The sequence below is a fragment of the Pinus tabuliformis genome, chromosome 4_1, assembly GCF_031772625.1.
Source record: "Pinus tabuliformis cultivar Carrire ecotype Pingquan chromosome 4_1, CPIR1, whole genome shotgun sequence".
Lineage (NCBI taxonomy): Eukaryota > Viridiplantae > Streptophyta > Pinopsida > Pinales > Pinaceae > Pinus > Pinus tabuliformis.
In genome coordinates this window covers 454,518,930-454,526,996 of record NC_142303.1, presented here as the reverse complement: position 1 = coordinate 454,526,996, position 8,067 = coordinate 454,518,930, and the positions used below count along the sequence as shown (strand labels likewise).

The 8,067-nt window shown below is 41.9% G+C and overlaps 1 pseudogene; it reads right to left on the bottom strand.

Annotated features, from left to right (window-relative positions):
- Positions 1-370: 370 nt before the first annotated feature.
- On the bottom strand, positions 371-2,589 carry LOC149176326 (heparanase-like protein 3; annotated as a pseudogene).
- Between the last annotated feature and the right edge of the window lie 5,478 nt (positions 2,590-8,067).

The window sequence follows — 8,067 nt, the reverse complement described above, 5'->3', positions numbered from 1 at the left end:
TGATTCTCAGGAAATTGTCAGGAAATAGAAAGATTGCTTGTTCACAACATAACTTTAACTTAATCTGAATAAACATTGCAGGAAACTTGCAGCCCGATTTCTGTGAACAATGCTTTAGCATTGCCTCAAATTGATGAAGAAAACTCAGAACATAACAACTTTAACTTAATCCTAAAAAACATTGCAGAAGAATCATGTAGTATACACAGCGAATATATATTTATTGTTTATTTCCATCCCATGTCTAAACAGTCTCTTTGAGGCCGGGCTTTAGATCCTCACTGTAGAACTTATTGTATTCCAACGAATCCCCTTCAATTTTTCGAAGCTACACCATGAAGAGCGAGGGTGTGACTTCAAAAATCTCTGCATCAATGGAGAATACCCAGACCTTTCTCTGCGAAATGCACTCCATTATAGGAGTACAGAGTGCTTCTGTTGATGCTCGACCTCTGCTCTTTGCATGGGATTTGTGCTAGAGCTGGGTGATCAACGGCCTGATCCACGACCTGCACAATCTGCAAGCTCCCTTAATCTAATACGGTCATAGAAGCAAAAGAAAGGTACTTAAACCTAAACATGTAATGCCAGAAATGTAGTCTCGAGGCCACTATGCGAGGAAGAAAATCATACCTATTTAAATCTTTTGCAGGCCTGTATCAATGTCGATGAATTGCAACAAGTCCACGCCCACATTTTTCTCAGAGGGCTTGACGGAAACTGTTTTCTAAGTTCCAAACTTGTGAGCGTGTATTCTCACAATCTGCAAGCTCATCTTACAACATTCTCTCAGCATTCTCTGTATATGCCCAATATTTCTGTGAACATATACACATAAATCCCTAATTGCTGCATGCTGGCAATTAAACATCTAGAAGAGACACAAATGTAATAGAGAGAGGTGCTACAGAAATACGTTTGTCGACATCAACAGTCATCAACTCTAAAGAAGGTATCTCACCCTCAAGGGTCACATAAAGAATTTTCCCATTGAGAAGCATAGTTTGGCTGTTGAGATTACCATCTTTAGCTGTCAAATGATACTTCAGTCTTGATCTTGCAATCAAATTCCTCAGCTCCTTGGCATTTGAAAACTTCAAGACTGTATCCATTTCTTCTGCGAAAATTCCTAAAATGGTAGAGAGTTGCACAGAGGTACGAGTGTCCCTACTAAAGTTGATCAACAATAAAGTGATTCCTCTCTGGTTGTGAAAAAATGACCACACAGAAAGATTAGATGGAGTCGTTAAAATAAAGAAAGAAAAGGGGGTTTCATATTAATACCTTAATTCGTTTTACCACATCCATACTGCTGCTAAGTATGCATTCAATGAGCAAATGATTGGACAGAATATCGAATGCAACAAATAATAAACTAACTAAAACCCTAGTTTCTGTCCTCTTTACCGAAGTGATGAGGATCAAGAAAGGAATAAGTATGCAAATTATGATTATCCTTATATATTTTGCATTACAGAGGCTTAGCTACAGAAGTAATCCTAATTGGACCTTTTGTTACCAGATAAATATTAGTTCTTCTACAATCTTCATAGTTTCTCCATACTTACCGCATTCTTAGTACAATGTGCATAAGCATGCAAATATTTTGTTCCTTTAGAAATTGTTGAAAGAACACGTTTTCCCATTGGTTGATGCCAGAGAAGTGCACTGCAACATAATTTACCCTAACAAATGTTAGCACTATGCCCATGTCCAAAGATGGGTGAACAATTTTAGTTCTCTCCATGACCCTTATCCTGCAGAAAAATCTGCTATAAACTTCTCCATTAGATTGGCATTGGTATAACCAATTTAATAAGTAGATATTAGGTCATAAAGTTTTACCTGTAATAATCAAGATTTGGCACATAAGTCGTTGGGTTTAAAAGGCCATAGTTACCACCAATCAAGCTTTGTCTGCAGTAAGACTTGGTATTATACGTAGATGCCATGCCAAGCTGATCTAAATACCTGATCGCAATGCAATGAATAATTATTGATATTTCAATTCCAAAGAGTATAATAAACATTGAATGTTAAGAAAACTGAGCTTACCAAAAACTAAATATAAAAGCATTAGTGACGAGATGGTGCCCACTGTTATAAGTCCCACCAGCTTCACCCACCCATACACTTGACCAAGGCCCATATTCCTGCAAAATGGCTTTCACACTCTTGAATGTGGATGCTTCTCGACTCAGATAAGATGGATCCAATATCTTTTCCACAAGGTGCTCATCCACACCTGATCAGGAGATAAAGGTTAATGTCCTATAAGAACATCATACTATCAAAGATTTTAATGAAAACTATAGAATTTATTGCCTGCACCTACCCCAAGATTGTAGATATGATGTTTAACAACATCCAAAATGTTTGGTCCTGTTTGCCGAATAATCTCCTTAAACCAGTCGGCTTCAAAAAATCCATCAGGTGCTATGAGGAGTGGTTTCTTTTGAAAATCCTTGTAAATCTGTTTCAGAATCTTATCACACTGAATTACATCAGCTGCATACTGCTTCGAACTGATGCTCAACATTCTCTGTATATGCCCAATATTTCTGTGAACATATACACAGCAGAGAACACAAGTGCGATGGCTAGCATTCTCTGTATATGCCCAATATTTCTATGAACATATACACAACAGAGAACACCAGTGCGATGGCCTCGAGATGCGGTGATGGTTGCCCCATTTCGCAAGTAGTAGAAGCTCGCAGAAAGTGAACGAATTAGTAACTACTTTCAGCCTGCAACGAATTAGTAACTACTTTCCCCTGATCGAACGGTTGAGCCTTTTTGAATCGTCTAACATATCATCTTAGGGTGCACAATGATGACAAGTGGAAAAAAAGGGGAGTTAATTTCAAAGGGAAATGCCTTATGGCGTAATTATAAAAATTTAATAAATTATAACTTACAACTTAAATTATAAATTATAACTTAAAATTATAAAAAATAAAATAAAAACATCTAGTCAAGTATAGTATGATAGAAATGTTATAATGTCCTCTATAACATTTTGATTGGATCAAAATAAAATAAAATACATAAAATTATAAATTATAAACATAAAATTAATAATTATAAACCTAGTAGAAATGTTATAATGTCCTCTATAACATTTTGAAAATTTGATGTGGTTAAAATAAAATAAAAATTAATAATTATAAACTAACCTAATTTAATTTTAACTCCAATCTCTTAATATTAGACACCTCATTTTTATTACACTAGCCAATTAAACTCAAAATTTAATTGTTATATTATAATTCTTTTAAAACAAGGTATTGTGATCGTGAGAAGATTTGAACTCGGGATAGTGGTGCTTACCATTCTAGTATAGTAGTACTCGTGAATATGTAATTTTTAAAAACAAAGTATTTTTGATCGGGAGAGGAAATTGGGACCATTGATGTCACGCCCCTAGGCCAGCGGTAGTCTTTTAACCACTCTTGGCGAGGTGCGGCACCACCGAACACTTTCTTTTCACCAATACTTCTGTTCATGGACTACACCTAACCATATGTCCTACTTAGTTTGTGTTTCTCAACCAAGTAATTATTATGTTTCCTTTATACCAATGAACACACATACACATTCATTATCATCATCAATTATACATGAAGAACACAATTGCACAATATAAAGGGAGGGGCAACTCCCTGAACAATGAGTCTGCCCAAATACAATATATTATATAATGTTTACAAAGCTTTACAAGTATACTTGGAAACACCAAGTTTCATACTTAGCCAATTTTACATCAAGGCCACACCTTCATGTGCCAACCAAGTTCCTTGCCCGAGTTGGGCGGGCGTGCCCTCACATGGACCGCCAACCGCACTCCTCAACCGAACTTCGTTCACCTTATATCTTTGTGCACGATGGGCGACTCACCCGAGTCACTCGTTCACCAAAAAACTGGTGCCTTCACCCATGAGTTACCCGTGTTCACTAACCAAACATTGGGCGCTCTCGTCCAAGTTACACCCGTGTTGTTTGCCTTGCCCAGCAGGCGCCCTCACCTGAGGCTTACCCGCGTTCTTCCGAACGATGGGCGACCTTGCCCACACCTTTACCCGGTAATAGAAACCTGTGTGATGTCACCGTGTGGCTTTGCTTGTGAGTGAGCGCATAGACTTGCGCCTCCGCTCAACCTCCCAACACATCTTCGCACTTTTCCCTTATCACTGCAGGCTCCTTCTCATTCCTCGATCGAATGCTTGAGTTCGAATGTTTGATGTCAAATGATCCATCCATGCATTCAATATATACGCATTGTTATGTGGTCGTGCCACCTCTCGGCCGACCCGCGTTCATCATCAACCGACGCCCTCGTTTGGTCTGCCATACGGTCGGCTCATCCGCCAACACCCCCAACCAACACTCTTCACCGTCGGCTCACCAACGATGAATGCCCTCACTCGTTCATCGTATAAACATGTGACTCGCTCCTCCATACTTTCGCACGCATGCTCCAAGTATCTTCGCTCTGTCGTTTTATCATTCAACCGTGCGCTCGTTTGGCTAACCAACTCGTCGCACTTGCGTGGCGGTCGTGCCTTGGACCGCAGGTCCTTACATCCTCCCCCACTTGAAATCATTGTAGTCCTCGACAATATCTCGTCCCGGCAACCATCTGTCACCAAGATCACCATACCAAGGTATACACCCCATCAGTATGTCATACATCGGAAGATCATCTCAATCCATGACCATCAACCATTTTGTCACAATCTCCACATGCTGCTCCCCATCGTGGAAGGCTAGCCCCTCCATCTCAAGCTACATGCCCACTGCAACATATCGTGTCGATCTTGTCATGTGTCATCATTGTGTGAAATGCTGTCATGATACTCCAACATATGCTAACACATCTCTGTGCACTACCGGTTCCCATGTTTGAACTAGTCGGGTGATCAGTCCAACTATCACACTCAAACCATGAGCATGAACATCCTCATGGCACCATCAGTTGTTTCTCAGAACATCCTGTCACATCCTCAACTCGATCAGGAATCCATCTCCATATAAGTGTAAGCTATGCTAAGGTCCATGAAGTAGTCCTCATCTCATCTGCAACATGTTGTCCATGATGTTTGGTACTAATGTGCTGCATGAAATCAGCCACATCTACCCCAACATCATCATCCATCTGTAAAACACCCATCACCTCAAAGTGAAGAGATCGTCTCATCAAACTTCGACTCTCGATGTGCCACATCCAAGTCCATGAAGCAACCTCCATCACATCTGCAATATGCCATCCCTCAAGTCTGTCATAGCAACAAGTATACACCTGTCTCATCTCCCATGTGCTGCCGATGATCATAGATCAATCAGCTCCCATGTGTCAAAAGTGGTTAAGTCTCAACTCAACCCATGCCCAAGTGTTGCCACCAAGACATCATCATCGTTGTAACTCTATCACTTCAAAGTGTCTCATATCGATCCTCCACATCAAGTCACTCTTTCAAGCCACACCCATACATGTACTAGAAAGTATGCATCCCATCCTGCATCAAAGTCTCTGACCTCAGCTCCTCAATGCATCAGATCCTCCAAGTCCACCATATATGAAGTCTCCAAAAGTCACAACCTCATGTCATCATGAGCTCCATGTGTCATCCCCAACCAACATCTCGGCAAGCATACAAGTCTCGGCCCAAAGGTCTCTGCAAGATGCCTCAGCTCTTCATGTGGTAGGAATGCTCCATAGTTTGCTCACAAATCCATCCAAGTCCATGGCCTTGTTGTACAAGAGTGCACAACCTCGCCATCGGTTCATAAGTAAAACATCTCCATGTCACACCAGCAAATCTACTTGCACAACATCCCTGCCTTGGCACTCCTCATTGGATGCCCATAAGTGACACCTCTACAAGTGCTCCTGCATCATGTCCCTGCATAGATTGCCATGCTCCATGCCTCCAACCTGATGTCCATGACTAAGTTGCCCATGTAGTCAACCAAGTAGACCCATCACAACAATCGGTCGTCCTCATCCAAGCCTGCAATCTTCAGTCTAGTGAACTTGGTCACCCAACCATATCATCATCATCATGAGTCCCTTCCATCATAGCTCCCCCACTAAAGGTTCCACCAAGACTTGCTCTTGGTCTCGGCCATGAGAAGTCCACCCAAGAAACTCAAGTGTGTGCCCTCCAATCTGTCCATGAGTCATGCCGAGCACTTAGCCAATTCTCCATATGGCTAAAGAATGACCCAATCCTCCACAATGATCATCATGTTCCTCCCTTGTCAAGGGCCTTTGTACCTTCTACCACAAGGTCACAAACAACCCCAACAAGTCCTACAACAATCAACAATCCTTGCTCCTCCATACAAGGTCTCATCATAGACATCCATGGTAAGATGTTCCCTTGCATCGGCAAACTGACTTTGCCCTTCCCTGCATACGGTCCATCTACCAAATGCTCAAATGAAACACAAGTATCAATAGTACTTACATCATCATCATGAGGCTCCTCCATGTGAGTATCCTTATCCATCCATGTCTGCAAACTGCACGATCCTGGTCCAACTTGATCAATCTCAAGTTCATCCTCCATCGTTGTCACATCTGCAACATCCTCAATCATCACTGTTACACAGTAATTTGTCACCATTGGTCACCGTCCCTATCGCCCTGTTTCCATACATTGGAGGACGCATTCCGGGACCTGTGAGCAGTGACATAACCCAAAAACACTTGCATTATGTTCCCCTGAGTATGTACTTCATGTTCCCTGAAGACACCTTCTGCAAATTCTCCCTGAAAAGTACTCTTTTTCCATTGGCGCAGGTCCACAGTATCTTACCCGCGCCAATCACTGAGATCCTCAAAAGAGGGCGCGACCATTGGCGCTCTGTCACAGAACAACACCCGCGCCAGCCCAGTTTGGTAATGATTTTTGACAAACGCACGCCCATCTATTTTTTCCCTTCAGATCACGAAGTCTTTTGAGGGTAAAATCCATCTGATAGAGGTCGAGAGTCATCATCTATCCTTGACATCTATCCACAGTGGCTTTTCAGATATAATGCCAATCCACAATGGGTGTCCTGGTTCATCGAATCTTTCTCCCTTCTCCATCTATAAATATCTGCCCTCATGCATTAGACAAGCGGATTTTTTGGAGGAATGCTAGTTGTGATTACGCTTGTCGTGAGTGATAGTGAAGCATAGAGAGGTTATGCTGCCGGAGAGGAGGTACATTGCAAGACACATATAGTTGCTCGCCCAGCCAGAGGAGAGGTTCAACGTCAGAACCTTGGTTGTAACTTTTCCTGTCTATTATTCATTAATGAACGACTGCTATTATAGTTCCAATCTCATTGTCTATTATAGTGATGTTTGATTTATTTCCTTTCTGACTGAAATATAGTTGTGCCTTGGTGGATTTTATGCTTGTATTTGTTTCTTCCTTTGCATGTGCAGGTGTCCGTTTGCAAGGATCGCAAGGATTGTGACCTGCCGGAGCGAGGGAGCGGGAATACCAACTCTGCCTCGACTATAGCGTTGGATTCCAGGTTGGTCTTCTTAATTCACCTTTAATGTACAACTAGGAACTTGCGTGGCAGCGTGAATTGATTGTGGCTAGTTCTGTTTTAGGCTAGTGGGATCGCCTCTGTCCGCAGAGGGGATTTACCTATCCAACAATTTGGCGACTCCACTGGGGAGAAGCTATTTGGAACTTGTCTTGCATGTTCATTTTCTCTTGCTTGCTTGAGTGAATGAGCTTTCTGGGTCAGTTTTGAGATTGTTCTTTACTGTTTGATCCATCTGAACACTGTCAGCCCGACCTGGGGTCGTGTTATTTATTTTTTAAGCCGGCAAGCTTTGTTGGCGCGGTTTTTATTCTGATAGTCGCGCCAGTTGGTGCATGTTGCCCAACAGCAACCCGCGCCAATCTTTTGGTAGCGCAAGTTGCAGGCTGACAGTCGCGCCAGCCCTGTGAATTTTGCCTGTGTGTTGGTTGGAAGCTCTTTCAACTCAGATTTTTATCTTTTTATATCTTTTACAGCCTTTGGAAGTGTGTTGAACCTCTGTTTGACTGGTTT